The sequence below is a fragment of the Rhea americana genome, unplaced genomic scaffold, assembly GCF_003343005.1.
Source record: "Rhea americana isolate MKP2758 unplaced genomic scaffold, rheAme1 scaffold_35, whole genome shotgun sequence".
Classification (NCBI taxonomy): domain Eukaryota; kingdom Metazoa; phylum Chordata; class Aves; order Rheiformes; family Rheidae; genus Rhea; species Rhea americana.
Window position 1 is genome coordinate 2,513,820 of NW_028186479.1, and position 23,686 is coordinate 2,537,505.

At 40.2% G+C, this 23,686-nt stretch overlaps 1 long non-coding RNA gene across 1 annotated transcript; it reads right to left on the reverse strand.

Annotated features, from left to right (window-relative positions):
• Positions 1 to 3,813: 3,813 nt before the first annotated feature.
• On the reverse strand, positions 3,814 to 22,494 carry LOC146591968 (uncharacterized). Its single transcript, XR_014896690.1, has 2 exons — positions 21,951 to 22,494; positions 3,814 to 4,810 (listed from the first exon to the last, which is right to left on the reverse strand). It is a non-coding gene; the product is annotated as an uncharacterized LOC146591968 (long non-coding RNA).
• Between the last annotated feature and the right edge of the window lie 1,192 nt (positions 22,495 to 23,686).

A 23,686-nucleotide genomic window follows, 5' to 3' on the forward strand; every position in this document is an offset into this window, starting at 1 on the left:
YCAGCTCTCGATTATAAAGAAAAAGATTTGCGTCTAACCGAAGCACTTTAGTTTTCCTGAGCATGTAGACAGGCTAAAACAAAAGTTTCTGATGTGAACTACGGTAGTCACTTCAGTAGTTTTCAACACTGGAGTGACTACGTAAGCATCCGTGTTACCAGGTATTTCACCTGAGCCGTCCCTGTGCATGAGGCACACCCCTGCGCTGCCCCTGCTCACCACTGCTATACAGTGAGCAGCCAATACCTCCAGCTTTTTCACAGGCAAATTCTGCAAGTTGGCAAAGGTACAGAAACCTGTAGTAGTCTGTAAGCTGAAAACAGCAATATCACAAGGAATCAAAGCAGGAGGACAACCATGTTGGTGATATTATCGTTTTTTCTGTTTCATTTTGTAAAAAACTTCATTTTCTATTGACATTTACCAGACCAGGGTGCTGGCCTGGCTACAGCATGTGTAGAGGGACAAGGACCATCCCTTGTAACTCCAGCCTTCCTGTATCACTAAGACCATTTTGTTTCCCTTGGTCTGAGCTAGAGACAGGCTTTTCTCTTGGACTAGACTTTTGCTAAGGAGTTTCCACTGGTATCTTGCTCTCTGTCTTCAAAACACATTTTAAATCGTTCCTATTTAGTTCATTTTATAGATGACTATTTCAGTGACTTTTCTTCGGCCATTATGGGGAAGCAGTAAGAGGAGCTTAATCTTATTATTATATATGTTATGTAARTTGGAGATCCTAGGTCTACTCATATGGAGAAGGACCCCTAGAGATTAGGTCCTGTGCAAATGCAGCRTGAACTCAGGCAGCCCTGGCCTCCGAGACCTCTTTGTCCAAGTATAAGGCAAGAGAAAGGAAGTAGATGAGCAGGAGAGCACATGGATGCAACTAAACAGGTCTGAGCAGCCCTGCTCTTGTTGGACYGCCATCAGGAGCACTGCAGCTAAAGAAAGTTTTCAGCAGGTTTTAGAAAACTAACTGTCCAAAAGCAAGCAAGCAAGTCTTCAAGATCAGTGGAGTTCGGGCCAGATATGAAACTTAAATGTCATTTTTGTGGGTAGAGTCTACAGTACATCATTTTCTGGTATATCCTTAATAAATTGTTTAATACTACTCTGTATAATAATTGTTTTAAAGAATGAGTATTCTTTAAATGTGGGTCAGATCCAGGGGAAGCAGATATCTAAGTCCCCATTTTGGCACTGACTTATAAAAAAACTTTTCAGCCATACACAGATATACTTCAGTTAGTTCAGGTAATGGGGGCATTATAGCCACATGAGCTTAAGCCTTACACCTCTTTTTCTCTTGCTTTGTAGACATAACCTAAGTGTCAATCATTTCATATTCTCAGAGGGTGACATTCACTATCATGCTGGCTCTGTGCCCAGGGAAGAAAGTCACCCAAGAAAGCAAACAAAATTGTTGTAACTCTGGGTGAAGCAAAATTTGAGTGAATATCTCTGGAAATATTTATAGTATTTGGCAGGCTACATCCCTCGTATTAACAATAGAGTAAATAATACTAGTACTGCTGGTTAAAAATATATATATATATATATATATATATATATATATATTCTGAGTCCGTACTGGAATCCTAAGCATTTCCAGGTGTTGTGCATAGTTTACAAAAGTAAGGATGGATATTTTCGCAGCCCCCTTTTCCTTTTTATTTTGACTTTTCCAATGCTTGTAAGGGCTAGTAGCCTGACAAGGCTAGAGAACAGTCATTTGTCTTACCACAGATCATATGTACTCCTGATATTTAGGCTTCTCTTCTCTTCCCCATGATCATTCTTCAGGCCTGACTTGATTTCTTCATGTTGGAGCACTCTGCATTCTCCAGATAGTGGAATAAGACCTCACCTTTGTCTATAAAACGAAATTTCCTCTGTTCAAGTTGCATGAACACACCATGGCCGTCAGGGTGAACCTAGTCGCTTTCTGTGATGATAATTCTTTCCAGTCATTACCAAAGTAGGCCAGGTAAAGGCTAGTGACTTATAAACCTCAGAATTATTTTATTAATCTCTGAAATCTCTGAATTCCTCAATCTCCTAAATCTCATATTAGAGAGAGACATATGTGATTTCACAGAGTTGCTTCATTTAGACAAGGCCCTGAAGGTGGAGCTTTGGAAACTGCACCAGAAATCTTGGAAGAAGGCATTACAGAGGATTTCCAAACTCTAGGAGCCACTGACATTCTTACAGATATTTTTTGAAAGAGAAATGTTCTTGAATATTTTACTTCTTTAACAATTCTGGATGTAACTTTATTCYAATGGTGGAATAGCTTTCTCTGAAGTGGGCAAGGGTCTTGCAACCAAAACAGAATTTCTGTAAGTGTGGTAACARCTTGCTTCCTCCAGAGAACCAGACAAGGAAAACAGAGAAGAATGTACTGAGAAATCAGCATGGGGTATTTTTTTGCCAAGCACACTAATACTTGTAATCCTCTTATATAGTCACTTCTGAAATTTGTAGGCATTTATTAGTAGCACTGCCAAATTACCAGTAAGTATTTGATATTGATCAGCTCTTCAGACTGCAATGAAAGTGCTACATCCATTCCTCTATTGAGAGCAAGGTACATAATAATAATTCAATAAYAATTTTCCTGTAGAAAAAAAGAAATCGTTAAAAGCTTAGAACAAAATGGTTTCTAACTCTAGCAGAATGGTCACCAGGCTATTGAGCTGGAACCAGYTTTCAGATCCCTGTCTATTTGGAGTTCTGTCTAGGCATGGTTTCTAAATAAACTGGCCAGCAAACTCCACGGAACAGATCCTCTGTCTAGTATCTCTCATTAACTTGTGGTACCATAGCACCTAGCTGCCAGAGACACAAGAGTTTTGATACATCCCATTTCCTTCAAGTCATCTCACTATGTCCTTTCCAGAGCTCTGTCCTCTGGATTTTGTAAGCAGTTAACATAGAGGATAGAGACTGTCAGCTGGTGACCCACTGCRAGGAACACAGACTTGGAAGTCCCAGCTCACATGAGATAGAAATACAGAAAAACAAAAATGAAAACAGATGAAGGACAAAAAAAAGAGAAGTAATGCATTGGAATTTCTATTGGAAGGTGACTCACTTTCTAGGCAAGACAAGGAAAGAACAAGAGATTACAGATTCCTTGGAAGGGTGCTGCAGCTGAAAGGACTCTCAGAAAAGGCCACTTAGTGAAAACACTAAGATTTTCTTATAGTCTGTTGTATCCTGAGCTTGGTCAACAAGGCGTCTCACTATAACAGTCATTGCAATGATATTCCGTTGTGTGACACCACCTAGTTCTAGCARCTCCAGCCTTGTTTTAAAAGAAGTGCAGGCCTCAAGAATTTTTTTCCCAAGCCAAAATTTGAGATTATCTTCAGGCTTCTATCTGCAAACAAGAATTACTAGGCTTAAAAAATGACCAGTCCCACATAGCATCCGAAATATCAAAGACAGCTAAGTGATTGTCCATATTTTCTTTGGGAAGAACTAGCATGTAATGAAGATGCAACATTTCTTATTGTTTTTGTAAAACCTGTTACTGCTTCAATGCTGATTTACAACTAAAAGTAATGAATATATTTCCAGAATATCCTTGTYCTCTTCTTATTTTTTTCTGGAATATTCTAGCAAACAAATCTTTTAACAGCATTCTTAGAAACTATGAATTTTAAGTGTATATTAACCTGCAGAAGAAAAATTTTCAGTTCATGAAACCTAATTTTTAGACCAGAAATTCTCAAGCAATCATGTTTCAGCAGTTCAAATAATTCCATCTCAGCTCAAAATTACTGCCATGCAACTGAGTCATGGTAACAGGCTGTGGCCATGCTTTTAATCCAGTGCTGAGCAGAGCAAAATGAGTTACTGCAAATAACCTCTATTCACTTTGTCATAGAACGTGAAAAATACTCTGTGGTCAAAGTATCCAAACCAGACTATCAAACACTGTTTGAATTTAAAATATTGAATATCTTCACCCCACTGCCTGCAAATGATGTGGTCACTGAACTTTAAAAGTCATATGCTTTTGAGAAAAATCAGAAGGTACCAGCAGATCATTTTTCCAAAACATCTATTTCACTGAAGTATGTGATTTGCTGCAAATTATTTACCAGTTCCACTAACAGAAAGAGAGAGACAGGAAAAGGAAAGTCATACAACAGCTTCAAAATAGAAAACAGAAGTAGCATTGAATGTCTTAGGCTACAATCTAAGGAAAACCTTTGTGCACACAGTTTAGGCTTCAGCTGGTACAACAACCCRTGAAAGGCAGGATTCATATCATCTCATTTTAGCCATCTGGAAATTAGATGTTTAGTTTAGTGCCTGTCTAGGTTCCCTCTATAGCCAGTGGCAAGTAAGGCACTTTCTGAGAAAAGTAATCCACTTTGATGGGGTGAATCGTCCTCCACATGGTTACGGAGGAAGCCTCAGTAACCAGCTCAGTACTTCAGGCCATGATCTTTTAGTAGCTTAATGTTTAGGTGAGATGCAGCCTACTTGCAGGAGAGCCTACCTGCAGATCAGAGAGGAAATTACAGGTCAAAGTTTATCCTAAGCACAGCAAACGTGTTTACTTTATGCTAACAGTCCTTTGTTGCAAGGCTCTGGGCTGGTGAGGACCAAACCCCTGATGACATGGTTGTCCTGTCACTGGAGTGGTCGTCCCTCTGCAAAGGCTCTGCAGCTGTGGGGCTGGCAGCACTGCAAAGGGCAGCTCCGGGAACAAGGCTCTCAGTGCGGAGCAGCGCGCCACCGAGGAAAGGAAACCGTTTATCATCTCCGGGCCATAGTGGAGAGCCACTTCCTATTAATTAGAAATTGCAAAAAAAAAAAAAAAAAAAAAACTTACGTAATATGATCTCAGAGCTGGCTGATTTGCTAATGTAAAACACAGGGTGGAAAAAAAAAAGGCTGATAATGTGGAACAGTAGGGCATGACTGCTGATCTCATAGAAACAACATGCGGAAAATACTATTCAAAACACTGGCAAAATGACTTCATGTGAAAGGCAGATTTTTTCTTTTACAGTGGGCAGAATGTTCCGAAGGAACTTGCATGCATCTGACTGTGTGCTCTTTACATTAACAGGAGCAGCAGATGGCTTGGGTATCTCAGRGCCAAATGGGCAGTGTTTGCTTCACTTAATGTGAATATCTTAGTCCAAGACTATGAACATGTTAGATTGCARACTTGGGGCCCATCTGATACATTTTTCCGTCTTTAGCCCTGACTGTGAGGCTAGCAGCTTTTTCTTTGGGGGAGCGTTTGGGGGACAGAAGAGAATTACTTATCAGATGAGGTCACCCAGATCTAGCTCTATATACCGGAAAGGTAGCCAAAGCAGAATAGGCAGCAGAATGTGGCCATTCYCTACTTTTTAAAACTAGGCATGAGTCTGGAACATAAGCAGTTGTCCCAGGAACACTTCCTACCACTTTCATTTAGAAACTATATAAATACACAGACATATATATATTCATACTAGTTACAAATACATGAATATAGATTTTTTTAAAAAATTCTATGATACTGTTAAAATTTACAAGAGAAAACTCCCTTTTCTTTCTTCAAAAACAAGCAAGGTTTAACCGTGGTTGCTTCCAGAAAAGATACAGTATGTTGCACTGAAATAGGAGTTGTCCAGTATTTTGCATGGAAATACAACATGGTATTCAAAGTCTTTTGTAACTCTAAAAGTTCAGGAGGAATTTCTCCATGTGCTCATGAATTTTTGCTCCCACTATTGCACAGTCAAGCAATAAACTCTTTTATTGTTATTGGAAAGGAAATGTATTTGACAGGCTGATCAGAGGCTTGAGAAACAAAACTGTTGGTCTTTGTTTTTCATGCTGTTTTTCTTCCCTTGTAAAATCTGTAGTACACCTGGGCATTGGATGAGATCCCACACACGCCAAGAATTGGGCAGGTAATAGAGACCTCACACCTCCTTTCGGAGGTGAACACAGCCCGGTCCTTACCACGCATCTCTCCATCACCTGACCCAAGTGAGTTAAATGTGCCACAGCAGCACTAATGATGGGGTTACAATCACTGTCTTCTCCGTCTTTGCTCGTAAACCTGTGCTTCCTGATTGTGTATTTGGGCAAGCATCAGAGCAAAGGTGAAACTGAAATAGCAACCTTGCCCAGTACAAAACAGGTGTCCTTTTACTCCAGCTGTTAGGTGCTTGTGTGAGTGTTGATGTATTATTTTGTCTTTTGTTGCCATCTTCTCCAAACCTGGTGTTATGACACAGAGGCACCTTCTAATTCTTTGACAAACCCTGTAGGTAAATGAATGATGTCTTTACTCATAACTGGTAACTGCACAATCTTGCCTTGGTGGTGTTATCATCTGGCTTAAACTAGTATGCTTCATCTAAAACAATATACAAACGAGGAGCACCTTGTGCTAGTTTTAGGCGATAGTTTTTTTATTAGGTCAGGCACTGTGATGATTCAGATGTTGCTTGCATTGGCTTTTGGTTCTCTTTAAAGAGCTGTTCAGATGCCATGGCAACTGACCCAGTCCAAGGGAGGCAGGCTGGGCATTGCTAAATGAGGCTTTGAGTTTTTTCAATCCAGTTCACTGGAGAGCAGCCTGACCTCCATATATGCGGCACTCAATCAGGCTTTTTTATATACCTTTTTTTTTTTTAACCAAGAAAACATTTCTGTATAATTTCTGGCCTGAGGCAAAACAGCCTTGGCATTTGTAAAAACTCCAAAGACTGTTAATACCTGACTAGTCCCTACTACTTCAGCAAACCAAATGACAGAATGGCATAAGGAATACAGRGTATAGCAGGAGTTTGTCTTTTTCTGTTATTCAAATGTGAGAGATACAATACACAATAAAACTTTATTTCRTTGTGTTTACTAAAAATAAATGCACGAGCTGCCATAGCCCACAACAGAGATCAACAAGTGGAGCAGGAAAATAGGTGGGACACATATTTTGTAATGGCATGTGGCTTAGAACTGGGAGCTGCATCCCAAAAGGTTCATTTCTAAAAGGCAGTGCTTCCTAGCTTCAGTTTATATCTAGAATGAGCTAGAAACCATTTTGTCATAGAAAATTAGGATACCATCATCAGTAGCATCTTCTCTCTTGGAGAGGCAGCATCTCCTGGAGACTAGTGAGTTTATACTGGACATATTTTAACTTCTAATTTGGGAAAGAGAATACATCCTGGTTCCACCTTTTTAGATAGGTTGCTATTTGCTGACATAGAGCATTATGAAAAATACCATACCGGCCTGCCTGCCTAGATAAGGAGGGTTTTGAGTGTCAATTGTGCACCACATTTTCTCCTAARAAAATTTTCTTTGCTCTCTCTTTCCTTTTTAAAATAGTTCCATGCTGAAAATATGTCATGTACCTTAATATAGGGTTGAAATCTTAATCCTAGTTTTATGAGATCTATGAAACCGATATGTACTGTGTAATGTGGGAATTAATCCCAGGTGACTGCTAGGCAAGCCTGGTGTCTCTAGTTATCAGATGTTAGTCTCCTTCAAGTACACATGTGATCTGTGTGTTTTCCTGTGTGTACAGTTATGTTAAAACTTAATGAGATAAAGACAAGTGGAATGTGCACACTTAATCAGTTCAAATTATAGTATTTCCAAATCCACATCACCAAGAAAGGCCTACAGCTGTTCAGGCTCATTCCAGTGAATAATAGCTTTCAAACAAAAATGAACCATAAAAAATAGTAGAAATCAAAATTAGAGCCATCTGGTAATCATTCTACCCTAATTACAGCACTGCAATTGCCCTTACTTCAGAAAGATAATTCCTGGGAGAATWTCATCCACTGGATAGTTCGGGGGGAAAAAAATAAAATGTCCATACTTTTATCTATTTTCCATCTTACGTGGTTTATTCTTTCATCCTAAAGGCCATCAGGCTCATGTCCTTTTATYTGCATTATCTGGGAATATGTTAGCTGTAGTATGAAAATGGCAAAAAGAAACTGAGGGTTTCTGAAATCTTCTGCAAGAATTAGGGAAAGTTTTAACAGAGCATGCTCTGTGTCACTGGAGAAACCAGTGATTTATTATGTTCACAGAAAACTGTTTGGGAAGTGCTTGAAACTAGCTTTATAGAATGGAGTGCATTACATTTTCTGTTTTGAACAGGGTGTAYTATACATGTTTCTTTTAACCTGATCTACATTCTCTCCATGCTCCTTACCCTTCATATCATCCCCCTTCCAGGACATGTTCCTCTAACTTAGTGCCTGTTTTTTTGCCCTTTGCTTCAAGACTCTCCATATTCTGAACTTTTTTTCTCTTTTTTTTTCCCTCAAATCCACTATTTTCCCCTCTGCATCTTCACCATCATCTTTTCTTTCCTTCCCTTTAACAGGCTGTTTAAACCTCTGAGTTTTTGAGCAGAGGCTATTGTGGCTATCTTCTGGCTATCTTCCATAGGGCTTGTCCTTTCACCTCAGGACCTCTTTCTGCTCACCAGATCCCCTTCACAGCTTCATTTGACTCTAAGGGTGGGATTCACTCATCTAATCACAGGTATCCTGAGCCTTTTCAATGCCTAAGGGCATCCCAGCTGGCCTTCAGGTGTCTGTCTTGAAATGTGTCAATCTCTCACAGGCCGTGTCTCGTATGAAGATGTCTTAGACACCCTAGGACATCTAAATTAAAATTGTTGACTGTGTTTAGGTAACTGAACTAGTTCCTTTTAGCCTCTCTTCCTCTTCCATGGCAAAATGACTTACGCCCTCACTGCCTAATACACAGTCTGCAGGCAGTGACCAACCTGTGGAACGGCCTCTCTGGCATATAGGCTTTCTATGAAGCTCCAGCTGTTCTTCACCTTGTGAATTTTCACATAGTATAAACTTCTGATACTGAAGAGTTATGGAAAGATGAGTAAGTTACTATGCCTCACCTTCTTGATAAACCACAGGTGACTTATTTGCCAAATAAATATATTGGAAAAAGAGAGGTAAATGGTCATTTATTTACCATGGGATAATGACAAGCCTGAGAAGGAGTTACCACAGGTGCACTTACATTCACATCTTGCCTTACCCCAACATCTTTTTTTTTATCTCTCTTTCTCATAGCAGTCTTGACAGAAGGAAATGCATCTAGGACTTTAGCTAACTTCTAGCACTAGATCCTCATTTTCTGGTGTGTGTTTTTTCACTTCCTATTCTCTAATAACCCTGTTTCCTTTTACTTTTCTTACAAGAGAGTTGACACAATTCCAATGAAAATGCAACCCAGTCAGAAGCTTTGGGTACAAGCCTAAAAGACTGGACAAGAGCACCATGGGTCAGATTCWGACACCTTTGTTTTTAGCGCCCTAGACCCTAACTCTACACAGAGTCTCTAAAGTAACTGAGACGTACAGTGCTACAGTAACTGAGAAGTACAGTACTACTTCATGCAAATAGGATTTTGAAAATGATGACGACAATCTAATTCTGCACCCATTAGTATCTTGTGAAATCCCAGTGAATTCAGTATAATTCATTCAAGAATGTGGCTGCCCTTTCTCTTTTCTTTTCAGGGTAAATAGTTGACCTTAAATGCCAAATTATGAAACAAATTACAGAAAATGTTTCGTTTTTCTGTGAAATGAATCCAACGTAACCATAGAGTGTATGTTATCAGTCTGGAATCAGTCACTCTGGGATTTTCTTAGATTCGCAAGTATTACTGTAAATAATCAAATAAGTGACCCTTAGGAGCTCTTTCTTATGGACAGCAGAAATCAAGCAATACCAGCTTTTGTGAAAGGCTAGACTGGTGCTTTCTAAAGAMAGTCTCAAGTGGGACTCATTTCTTTTGCCAAATCCTGTACCYTCTCCTCAACAGCTTTGTATAGGCAGGCTGGGAAATCTGTGGGAAGCTGTTACCAAAGGTGATTTTGCCTAGTTTCCACACTGCTGTGCACTTAGCCAGGTTTATAATGTTGTTCTTGCACTTGTGTGTGAGGCAGAATTCCCTCTTGATCTCTCCAACCATTAGCTTATGCCCTGGAGAGTGACTGAGAAGAAACATTTGTCGGTCATTGCCTGATCTTGTGGGACAGTATCATAAGACAATAACAAACAAACACTTGCCTTAACAAGGAGTTAAGCTTCTTTCCAGATATTTTGTTGTGTGTAATTGTGAAGGATTAATCAGTGTTTTGTCAAGTGCTGTCAAGATCTGATAAATATTTAGTGCCAGAGAGGCTGGGAGCTTGGCTCTTTCAACTCACATGCTAGTAAAAGGCAAGTGTGAGACAGTAGAATCCTTTTTTTTAACACAACAACCTATTGGTTATCAAACAAGATGTGTTTAAGTAAGAAAATTAAAGATCTGAATGAAAACAGAGTCACCAAGAGTTCTGGTGTTCTCTCATGGTGATGTGGGGAGCTGAGGTGAGCTTGCCTCCATTCCCCTTCATGCCACAGACCACTGGCACTCTTTGGCAGATCAGTCATCAGCCCACATCACTGAGCATCTCCTCGCTTTGCCAGGTGTCCAGCAGTCAGTCAGCCCTATCTGAGGAATGTCTGAACCACTTCTGTTCAGGGGTTTTGATAACAGAGACATTTTGCAGAAGAAGCCAGAACTGCCAGAGGAAAATTCTATAAAGCAATGGGAATTCGTTCTCTCTAGCACTTTTCCAGACTGTTTTATACCTCACAGCTCTCCTGGATCACTTTTCCATCACCTCCCATTTCATTTTCTCAGACACTTAGGTACCTACCCTGAAGTCTATTGTTCAAATAAATTCTTCTTYCTAATCTGCAGACTTTTTATCCCTGCGCATAGTACAGGGCCAGAAACAGTCTCCAATGAAGGCATAGTGATTGTCCCTCTTAACCCTTTTCTTAACTACCACAAACAGCTGTAAAAGTTATCCCACTGGGGCTTTAAAGCATAAAGGAAGTAACTTCAAAACTTAAATAAATAAACTGTGCAACTTTTCTGRGGAAAAAAGCACCTTAAATACTTCAATTCCACATATACCAATTTAAGAATTAACCATAATTTTTTATCCAATCCAAYACCAGACTTGGACATTACCATTCAGCAGGAACTTCTACGTCATTGATGGCTGAGTCAAAATAATTTGTATGACAGGTCACAGAATGGTTTTGCAGCATTTCCACACAGCTGGAGAAATAATCATGCAAGCAAAAGGGCAGCAGCTGTGAGATTTCAAAGTCTTACCAGGGAAGGAATTTTGGAAATCTAACAAACATTTTTAAGTCCTCATCATCTGTCTAGTCCCTCTGTCTCTCTTGTTTTCTTGTCTACATACATGCCAAACGCTAAGAAAAAGAAATTATTGGTATGGTATAGTTCTAGTGTCCAGTTTAAATTAGCTGGCATTTGGAAAAATCTAGCTATAAATTAATAAAAGGAGAGTTCTTTGTCATTAAAGGTTGTATTTCTCAGCTTTGGTTTAAGTTTTAAATTGGTCTTTAAGATCCTATAAAGTAAGGATAGTAGTAGTTCCAGGCTGTATTAGGAAACAAAAAGAAAAGCTACAGTGCTGGAAGCCCACAGCTGCCATTGACTAACTTGCAGTCCACCAAACAACTGAACGTGCAGCTTGCTTTTCTCAGCACACTCCTAAGTCTCACAGCGAATACTACTTAAGTGCACTACAGAATGAGGTGTTTCTTGAGCAGTAAACATATTCTTCTGTGATTGGCAATTTTAACACGGGTGAACTGCAGGGCRAAAAAAAGTGAAGGAGTAGGCAGCAATCACAGTAGTGATTTGGGGGCAAATTTTTAGTGATTTGCTCTGTGTGTTTGGGAATACTCTGAGTTACAGAATGGTTCAAGGAAATCTGTACAACCTAGGATATTTTTCTTCACTCAAAAGGGACACTATTTTCAGCTTGCAAATCCTCAGCTAAAGCAAAGACAGGATTTATTTAACAATCTTTCATTTTGTTATATGTATTTCATATAGATCTGCTCARCAATAGTAGCATACAGGGGAATGCTGGCAAGCATGCATTTCATTGTCCTTAAACCTTGCTTTTGCTTCTTTGATTTACTATGAATCAAAGTAGCACTCTGGGTGCTCAACTTACCATCTTCTGTAGGTACAACCTGTATGACCACCTGTAACAATAAACTCCTCTTGACCCCAATGGCAACAAGAATGTGTGTTAGGCAGAATCAGTCTAAAAAATAGTAAGCACTCTGTGGGAATACAGAGCAGATGGCAGTTTCAGATTTACAATCTGAGAATCCACTGGTTTCATCAGTATCATATAAATAGCTAAGTGCATCTAGCRGTAACTTTGTCATACCTAGGTATGGAGCAGCAGGTAGGTTGGAACAACCTTTTAGCAGCTCCAGTTGCCTGTGAAATACGGAATGTATTTCCAGAAGGACTTAACAACCCAATGCAGGGCCAGATTCTTGCAAATACATTCCTCTGAGGGACTTTTTAACAGACTCTTGGAGATTCCCATCGCTTTCATGGGCACTGAAGTGAGTTTTGCTGTATTCAACCAGTCMGAAGTGTGGAAAAAAATCTGCTCTGGTAGCCAGCACAGCTATACTGTCAAAACCCCACCAACAGCACAGGACAGACATAGTTATGCCAAAGAAAAGAGTATCTTGGCTGATGCTCTTTGTGTCATGAGGAGTCATACAGAAGGTCTCCACTAGGAGGCTCTGCCAATAAATTCCCATCAGTGCAAGTCTTGTTCATGTTCCTGTSCTCCCACTGTCAAGGTATGTGAACACTATTGCTTCTACCATGTCAAAATGCCTCCCAGTAACTATCTAGATGAGGAGAAGTCAGCTCAGGAGGAATCCACATAAGTCCAAAGTGTGTCTGGCTGGAAGAAAAAACTCTTTGAAGAGCTGGCCAAAACCCTTTCACCACCTTTATTCAAAGATGTACAGCCCTCATTCATCAAAGTTATAAGTGACTCCTCACTAGACTTGGATGACCAAATTGCAGCAAATTCCAGAAATGCTTTCTGTATCTTTCCTTTCTCTGTCCTTTCCTTGTTGATAGGCATCTCAGCCCACTGGCTCATGYATTTGTCTCTTCTAGCCTAAAATCTGTAACTGGAGAGGAATCCAAAAACTGAATGGACYAGAATGTGACTGCTGACTTTTTCTGTGGTATGAGGTGCCTTCAGCACAATATGTCCAAACTCAAGTCCCTCAGCAGGCTCCCACTGTCTCACAGTCCCTGTTTACAGCCTTGGCCCTCATTTTCAAAGCAACTGAAGGAACTTCAGTTCCTTCATACCTCTAATGTGCTTTAGATCAGGAAGTTCAGGAAAAAAAATGTGATTTGGCTTTTGCTTTTCTGTATCTGCGCTTCCTGACAAGGTAACTCTGCTATGGAATGATCCACTGGAATCTGATCATCTTCATGAAATGATGAAAAATTTTACCTGTGTGATTGGGGTAGAGGGAGGTCTGTTTACCATAAGTGACACAGTCCAACAGCTGCTTTTCTATTCATTATTTGCATCCTCCTTTCTGTCATCTTTCTCCCACCAAAAAAACCCATCTCATTAATGTTAACCTCACAGAGCTTAGTGCAAAGATTCCCATACAGGCAACTAAAGACTTCACTGTTGCTTCTGATGTCCTGTGGAAGGTGCTCAGGCAGTACCTCATTCTGTTTAGGATTTAAGTTTTAATTGCTTGTTTTTTCAACTTTAGRTTCTTTAAAGTAGTAAAGGGTTACTTTCATCTCAAGGGAGGCCATAAAGGTTTTTAAGTATGCTAAGTTTTGAAACCATTTGAATTCAGAAGTTCTGTGGATGAGACCGCCTAAAGACAAAATTCAAGTAATTCAAGTTACTTCAAGTAATTCAAGTTCAAAATTCAAGTTCAAGTAATTTATTCACTTGGCTATCTGTGGAGAAACACAATTTGTTTCAAAATGCCTAAATACAGAGATGTGCTCTGCTGCTTAAAACTCTATTTGAGGTTGTTAAGATACTGTGTTTCTGATATGGTAACAAAAAYGTTGAAATTAGTCAAGGAAAGGCAACTGTTCCATTTAGAATGAAAACACAGGAGAGTGGAAGGAGACAATATTTACAGCTTGCTTCTAAAACACTGAAATAGTTTAATATTTAGGGTTATTTTGACAAATGACTAAATCCAAAGGAGTACAGGTCAAACCACTATAGAGAGGGTAGTTTTCATATGATAGTAAAGAATGTGAATAAAAGTAAACTAAACTGAAAGGAATACTTCATCAAAATGGACATTATTCTTTGAAAGAGCAAGGCAGTAAAGGTTGACAGAAAGGGCTTAGATGAAAACAAAGATACACAGGCTGCTACAGCACAGAGGCCAAGACTTCAAAATGCATACACGAGTATGTAAATCGAACTACATGGAAAAAATGCCCTTGGTCTTCAAAGTATAAATTAYGCTTGAGTCAGTATTTCTATTACAAGCAACATTCAAGTGCAAACAGGCTTGCCACCATTCTTTTTTGTTGTTGAATATCTTGCAGATCTATGAGGCTCATGGCCAAAAGTTGTACCTGGCTGTATAGAACAAACTCCCAGATTTTGGAGATGTGCTTCAATTTAAGCACCAGGTAGAAGGTGGTAAACAGGGAGCTTGTTTGAATGAAACAGAGTGGTAGAGCTGAGTGTAGTGCATGATACAATAGAGAGCCAGCTATAATCTGTGGCTAACAGACAGGTTTCTATGGATAGGAGGATTAAAAGCCACTTTGCACCAGTCAGGTTGTGGGTTGTCCGTAAGGCAAGAGAGCAGTGGCTGTAAAGTTCTCTTCCCTTCCACTTTTCCTTCCCATCACCATTCTGGCTGCATTTGCTTCTGGCTAGGGGACGTATATTGGCAAAAGAAAACCTCGTTATGCTTTGGGGCAACCTAACAGCCTAAACTCAGCATCTGATGCATGCAAATAGTCTACAAAGTAGACCAAGTAAAGGCCTGTAGAAAATATGTGAGTATTTACATAYGACTGACAATGTTTTCAGAGCAGAGCCTGTCTTTTGGTGCTGTGCATTCAGCGGTTTATACAATCAGGTGACAATTGCCAACTATATTTCCATGTTACCACAGCAGATACTAACGTTAGCAATTTAAATGAAGAATCTTCTCTAYTTCATTTATGTCACAACTGAACCAAAAAGGAGAAATAATAATTCAAATCTGCCACTGTGGTAGAAAAATTGGGTAGATAGGCCAGGTAGGCTCAGATAATACTTGRGGGAGCCATTTATGGAGGGAATCATTTTTCAGTTCACAGAGATTATTGTTGGGAAGAATGGGTACCCCAAAGAGTTTAGATAAGACATTTGCTGTGAGGCTAATTAATAAAGTTCACAGAAATGCCTCAGCATGAATTTCTACTTCCATGCTAGACTGAAGGTTTCAGGGCAGACCCCATGAGGCTGCAGCCATCACTGGTCATAGAATCATAGARTCAGTAAGGTTGGAAGGGACCTCTGGAGATCAGAAAAAGGACCTCTGGTCCTTTGTGAAATCCAAATCTGAATAAGTAAGAAGAGCCTAGGAAGAGATCAGAGAAGCTCAGAGAAGAGGAAAGATTAGTCTAAAACAAGAAAGCTAATGACTCTCACCTTCCTAATAGCCATGGATTAGAGGAGGAAGAGTGTGCTGCCCTGAGCCCTCAGCCAATGAGAAGTAGTAGGAAAGCTTTACACTGGTAGGCATTTCCACAACCAGAGCTCTCTCCCACACTTTGCCTCCTATTCTCACACTCTTTCAGAGATTCCTGAAGTTTATGGCCAGAAAGGACTAGTGGAAGATTTAATCTGAGCCATATTTTTCTATTCTGACTGACTCCAATAATTTGTGTTTTATAAGGACATATCTTCTCAATTTGAAGACAGTAAGAAATGTAGAATCTACTGTGGCCCTCAACAGTATGTCCAGTGATAATCAACCTCACAATTTAAAAAAAAAGAAAGAAAAAAAAAACAATTAATTTCCATGGTATCTGTTTTAAGCTTCTGGCCATTGGTTATGAATCTTTTTCCTGGTATTTTCTCTGTAAGAAGTGATTAATGGAGACTTCTCAGTCTCCATTAATTCACCTCTTATAGGTGCCCCTGTCGATCTATTTTTGAAGGCGACTTTCTACCTTTAATTAGACTAAAACAACATGAGCCAGGATTAAAGGTATCTAATAGTGTTCATGGAAAGCCAGGTGTAAAGTTATCCAACAGTGTTCATGGAGGGATGATATTGGTTATCTCAAATAACTGGTTTTAGTTTTTTATTTTGCTTAGCATAGAGCATAGGGGGCTTCCCTTCTTCCTCCTCCCTACCTTYCCACTGTCCTTCTGTGGAGACTTTAGATGTTGCTACATTAAAGCTAATGTATGGCTGTGGACATGTTGTTCTGTCATCCACCTTTCATCCTGCCTTCTACGACTATTGCCTTTTAGGATGACAGCTGTACTTCCGTTGAATGTTTTTGTAAGGTAGCTCACACCTATACCTTGATCTTGTTTGCATGTCTGTGSAACAGTGAACACTAATAATTAATGAGAAGCCTCTGCTGAGAACAAGGAAATGCCACTATTCTTCAGGCTCTGCGGATGGGAAACTATCTCAGTTCCAGTGCTTTGTAAGCTCTTCAGATCTAGTCATTAGCTATACCTTTTCATTTACATACAATCACTTTTGTTGGATATGAAAAACATCAACAAGAAAAATAAGTTAAGAAAACAATCAAAGTAATGTAGCAAGTTGTTTAGTTACCTGTGTCATTCTTTCCATCTCCAGTGGTTCTGACTAATCTTTTGAACACTACCAGAAAAGCTGCTGTATTTTTTATAGCAGAATAGTAATCAAATAGTCACCATAGTTATTGCCGTTGCTTTTAAAACTTGAAAGCTTAATGAAGAAGATTCAATTGTATGCTTGCTTTCATTAAGAAGTTGCATTATTTTAAATATTGTTTTTTTTCATTCAAAATCTTGAGTAATTTCTTCAAGGTGGCCTGAAATTATGCTTTATTTTTTTTTCTGATTTTGTTAATTCCTCCATTCTGACACATTAGTGGCAAAAGGGGRTGTGCAAAAGGAAGAGGAAGCCCTGAGAATATTCTAAATATTTTTTAAAGATTTTTATGAAAGAAGATTTTTATGAAGGATGCCTGGGGAATGAAATACTCTTCCTTTTCTTTACTAAGTCTCAATCCTTTCCAGTGTCATGGATCAAGGGCTCTCCCCAGGGAATGTGGAATTAAGCTGGTTAATTCAATAGATCCTCTTAGGGAAATCACAAAGTGCTTTTCTTGGGCAACTTCCTCAGATCAGGGAAATGTGCTATAATTGCTTCTTCCCTGCTTTCCTTTCTATGAGGGACAGCAACATGAAGGAGTTGTTTCTCTGGGGTGTCAGAAAAAATGAATACATGTATCCAATGGCTGTTGTTCACACTGAAGAAAAACAGCATTCCTGATCAGCCAAGCGACATGAATTGCTTAAACTCCCAGCAAGAGAATTCTTGCTGTCCAGTAAGGCTTCAGTAACCCAGGATCACCAAGATTAGAAATTATAAAATCTCCCACAGGAAATAACAGTAAAATAGTTACAGTCCCTGGAAGAAGGCTATTTAAAGGACATTGAAGCCATGCCTTGCCAGTCAAGCTTAAAGAACACCAACCCCCTCACTCTCTCCAGAAAGATTCACACTGAATCCTGATTATCCAATGTAGATTGACATTAGCAAGTCAAACAAACTAGCAGATCTCTTTTTTAATACCCTGCTTTCAACTATTTGGTTTTGATTACAATTTAAGAACCTCTTTTTTTTTGAGACAAGCATGGTTTTCAAGGAGAGAGGTTGAGTATCTTTGAATCTGAGTAYCCATATTTTATTTTTTGCCAGAGTTCAGAGACCCAATCACTTGTTCCACTAACTGTGCTAACCAAGTTGTAAACTTGAGCTTGAATACTAACTTCATTACAAATATTAGTCAGTTTTAAACAATGTATTTCTGTAACACTTCATCTGAACGAGTCGTTTTTGTGCCATACCTGTGATGCTCCTCTCTTGTCCTCCAAAGGAAGGCCATATGGCACCATTGCAAGTACTGTTGCTGGCTCTGCTGATTTGTATGTTTAAGTTGGTAGTTCTTGAAGAACCACTTATTGCCACTGGTGAACCATCTCTTGCTAATTCTCACCAGTAAAATTTGCTCTCCTGGCTTTAATCTCTCCGTGAAACCATTGTAGGTAAGTCTGCTGCCACAGCAATCAAACAAAATATTGCGCAGTGCCAAAACATTATGCTACAAATGGATCTCAGCACATAACTCTCCAAGAACATCTTTCCACTCGGTTAAAAGGGAGTGGGACCTTTTTTCTCATTTCCCTTGGCGTTCCCTCTAACAATTCTCTCCCTAATTAAAACAATTCCATTGCAGATTATTTTGACTGAACTTATTTGACTGAGAGAAATGATGTACTAAAAATTTTAAAGCATACTTGGGCAGTACTCTACAGGAAAGAAAAGACATGTGATGTAAAAGGCAAGACAAGGTGTGGTTTGTGAAAGGGAAAAATAAGCTCCAAATATCAGCTTGCTCCCAAATATCCTGGCAACTTACAGAACTTTGAAATCTGTTTTTTTTTCTTTTCTAATTTTAAGGCGGTGAATGATTTTTCAATGAATTATGTGCATACATATACCTCCACATTGCCATCAGCTTGAATAAGCTGATGGAAGATGTAGAGACACTAACTTGCCTAGAGAAGGCAATGYACAACTGAAGTGCAAATTTCACTGACTGGGAAGAGACCCCTCCCTCCAGCCTCTGGTGTTGAGGGCTGTTCTGTAGAGCTTGCCCACAGGGCTGCTGTAGAAAGGATGCACAGGGGTACGCTGCTGTTTCTCTGAAGGGAACAACCCACCATCACAGAATCCAGTTCTTCCCTTAATTAAGGACTACTGCAGCTATGTAGTAAGTATGTTAGTCCTCTGAATGGCGAAGAGAGTCCTCATGCAGTGTGGTAAATATTTTTGCTACRTGTGGATGCACTATAGTGAAGCTACAGTACTACTGTAGTGAAATTTTCTGGATAAAAGCCTGAAGCATTTCACCATGGCACAGTGCTATGAAACTTCTGCTCATGGTAAAGCTGGTATGTGGAAAGACGTAAAAGCATAATCTTGGCAACAAAGGACTTCACCTTATCCAGGTGCTTCACTGATGCTTCCTAATTGCTGGCAAGTATCTCACATTAGTAATAGTGAGCATACAGCACTGTTGTGCTGTGAAACTGCCCCCTTCATAAATGTGAAAGTGTTCAACATGTCTTATTTTCCATAGAMAAGGGTGCTTAGTAGCTTATTACTCGCAGAAATATTTTTTATGCATTTAAACCTTAAATATCTTGCTTATACTTACATAGTAGGAGAAATAATAGAGCTGAGAAGTGACCATAAGTAACCACGTGAACTTCCTCTTTCCTTCCTTTCACAGGCAACCTACATGCATAGTATCTTGATGTAACAGGTGCTGCTGCAGCTGCAGATATTTTCTAGGTCTCTGATCTGATATTTAAAGTCTGATAGGGTCTCTTGTGCTCTTGCTGCTTTTCTAAGCACTTATAAAACCAGCTATCATTATGGGGCCTCTGAAATGAAATTCAGATATATGCAGATTTACTTCATCCAACACAAAGAAGTGTCACACGGTCTCTGAACAAAAACCACTGGCATATTTCAGAGGCTGAGGACAGTCCAGGAGCACCATACGGTGTCATGGAGGAGTTCTAGGTTAGTAAGCAGAGGTCACTGAGAAGACATTGCTTAAAAAGCGGGGACTGCACCCATCCACCTCCACTAACAATGTTTCTTTCTACATGACTGGAGAAACAGCTGTTTATACAAATAATCTCTATCACACTTTTACCAGGAAGTTGCTTAACATGTATCTGAAACTAAGCGAGTTCAACTTCAGCTCATTTCATTTCAAGCCAACTGCTGTTTCTGTGCTGCTCAGTGAGCGCGACTCATTCAATTTAATTTTGTTACAAACAGCAAAATAATAACTAATAACATATGCTTTAGAAACCTTCCCAATCCTAGAGCAAGATTCTTTCCAAAACCCACTCCAGTGTACAGCTAGATGCAAAACCTCTCCACTCTAGTCTGTTATCCTGTGTCAGTGCTACATCTCTGGGAGGAAATAACCCACTGCCTCAGAAGTCATGATTTGAATTTATAAGGTCAAACCAAACAAGGCTGTCTTCTGGGACATGTATGGWGAGTTAATAATAAATAGAGTCTGCCATGCATCTAATGAAATAAAATAATGATCACAAATGGAGATTTCTACAGACCTAAGGTGTCTAACTGGCAATTAAAAGTTAGGCGTGTAGGCAGATTCTTAAAAATTCCTGTTGTCCTTAGTCTTATCTTTTTATGCTCTAAATGCTTTTCTGAAGCCAATGTCAAGAAAGCAAGACTCTACTGACCTCAGTGGAAGAAAGATCAGTCCTTAAATTTTTTAGGCATAAGGATTTTCCAAAAAAAAGCTGGAAATTAAGATAAACCAAAACTGCAGTCGAAGACCCCAAAGCTTTGAGGAAGTTTTAATTGGAACACAAACTTTGGAGTTGAGCTCTGATCTGAACGGAGCATGAGGATGAGATCTATGAATGTTGAAGAAAATTGTGTTTGGATCCAGATTCAGACTTTACAACATGGGACCCATCTCCTAAAATGGTGTAGGTGAAGGCCAGATACGGCTGCCTGCTGCAAAACCAGACAGAAAGCCCCCAGCCAACTCTSTGCTCTGAATAGACTAGCTATCTGTGTACAATGGTGTCAACATGACATGGGTGAGCTCATGAGGAGGTGTCTGTGGTAAACTGGTTTGAAACAGCAGAAAGCGGTGTGTGTCCTTTGTAGCACAACAGCACAAGGTTAGTGTGTGGCTGCTGCAAAATAACACCTCGTTTGTGTCTAGAGCTGGAAATGCAGCTTCTGCAAAGCAGCTTCTTACAGCTTTGAAATATCAGTTCATACTTGTTCCTGCTTATCGCATATCAGCTTGTGCACCCTCTCAGCACCTGCCAGTTCTCAGTTGTCACCTCTCCTTCACACCTGAAAGCTCACACTGCYGGTCTATGATTGGGACCAGTTGAATTACAAATAGATGATGACGTTAACATGCCCCAAATGAATCATGTTTGATACTGCAGATGTTTGCTTAGGAGTCATCAACTCTGYAGAGAGAGTGATGTTTGCACCTGGAAGACCATCTAGAAAACACATACTAGAGTGGTGAAGTATATAGTTCATTTATGATGCTTTCCACCTAGGAAGTAAAACATGTCTTCTATACCGTAATGAATATGCCTCATCCACATTGTGTGATAGAAATTACTGCTTTGATGGTAAGAGTTACTGCTTTGATAGTGCACATGAGAAAACCAAGTCCACACAGAGAAGTTATCCTCCATCTTGTCCTTTCATGTGCCCCCTACACAAAAGTCAACAACAGAATTCAGAATGGAAATACCTCTTTGTTTAAAATTCTGATCGATGCTGCACACGAAGGGTCTATCTTTTTTTGGAGGCCTAATGATCACTCATGAGAAAAGAAACTTAATTGTGCTTCCCTTGGGTCTCTTTTTCCACCATGCATTCCAGTAGAGGATCTTAGAGCGCTTCACAGGGAGCAGTGCATTTGTTAGTCTATGAGAATCACTGGGTTTCCGCTGACTCTTAGGAAGCTCTTAGGGCTCCCCAGGGAGACACACAGGCATGCATGATGCAGCAATAATTCATAGCTTCAAGTGGTTTATTCCAATGCAAATATATATACATATATATATATTTGCAAAAATCAGCCTTTATTTGGCTTCAGTGCCGACAAGTCATGTCCCTCTAGTGGTTACCTCCAGCTCTTACTTCCAATGGAAGGTTATTAGGTGTGTTACTACTACTTACCGCAACTGCAGTTCAGTGAGGTGAAGGTCTGCACGCCTGCGTGGAACGGGCAATGTGTCACCTTGCTCCAGGAATCACCTCAATGAGCTACCTGCCTTCCGGTTTGCCACAAACTCCCTGCAAAAATACGGCTTCCTTTGCCACGARGTAGGTGGGCAGCAAGCAGAAAGCAGGAAGGCAATGGAGCTTGGCTGCACTTCCCAGCTGCGTCACGCAATACAGCTGAAGCTGGCACCATCTCTCACGGCACGTGGTGGGAGCTGGGACTTTCGGGGGCTGTTCGGTGCAGCTGAAGCCTTGCGGAGGCTGTGTGTGGCGAGATTGGGCTGGCAGCCATGTCTGGCATGGTGTGGGGAAGGGAAGGAATAATACTTGAGCTGTCCGTGGAAATTAGTCCKTTGCCAGTTTCTCGTTGTTCTCGCCGCCGCCCAGGAGGATGAACAACGTCAAAAYCAATCAATAATCAGCAGCGAGATATCCAAGTCCTTAAAGAGTCCAAGACTGCACTTGGTCCACACTTCTGGGTGTTGAAAGGCAGCGATAAAAAGCCTCCTGTCAATGATTACATGACTATGGCACCCAAAAGCTTTAACTGCAGTATTAAAAGCAATTCAGTGCTGAAAATCATGTTTACCTTTTAAATTCTCTTGTCTGCTGCAGTTAAGTAAAGAAAGAAATTAAACAATGACTTAAGAGATGCTTTAGATTTCTTTTTTCTTTAATCTTTATCGGTTTTAAGAAACTGTAAGAGAAATACTGTGTAAAAGCTTACGTGAGAGCCTTAGAGGACAAGCAATTTGGGCTGAGCAGGGCATTCCTTTGAAGGGCACAGCAACCCACGGCAAGTATGTCAAACCCCTGCCAGCTGCCGTGGCAGCCGGACAGCGGACTCATGGGGCAAAGCGGGCGGTGGCAGCTGGCAGGAACTCAGAGAGGCCAGGAAAACAGGGGGAAGGCTGATTGAGAGGACTCAGGGACTGGAAGGAGCCAGTAAGAGAAAGCGCTGATAGCAGAGGGGAAGGCAGGACAGGAAGGAGGTGCTCTGGGGCCAAAAACATCTTGCTGCAGTTCTGTGTTATGGTACAAGGCTGGTGTTTTAGCTTCCAAATTAGTTACATGGAGGATACATCTTCACTGCAGTCAGCCTAGGCTTTGGTAACCCAGAYGCTGGTTGGCCTCATCTAGCTTTGTCATCCCTGGGGAAGAGCATCTCAAGCACATCTGGGAGGACATCTCTGGGCTGAGCTGACACTGGTCCCAGGGAGCAGTGCTAGATCTGCCAGCCAGGGCAACTGTGGCAGAACTTTGGAGGATGRTCAGCATCCATATGAGTCAGATTGTGTCCTTGCTGCAAATTAAGCAGCTTTTTGCAGTGAAAACAGGATCTAGCCTATACTTCCAGTCATATTGCTAAATTCAGCCTTTGCGGGCAGACCAGAGAAAAGTGGAAATAAATTTTGCAGAGGATGTCAGGCTCATTCTGCAATGTAAACCTCAGTTCAGTGATACCATGCAAACACCACACGCACATATATATGATTACACTGGTAGAAAACGTGTATCTCAGTATCACAGCTTTTTGTGAGCTATTACATATCAGCTTCTCAGCACATCTATCTTCACAGCTGGAAGAAATTGTTGAAGGAGGTAGTGGAAAAGGAACCAGTCTGGACTGTGATCACAGTGTTCAATAGGGAAATAAGAAAGCCATAAAGTGTATTATGCTACTATCATTT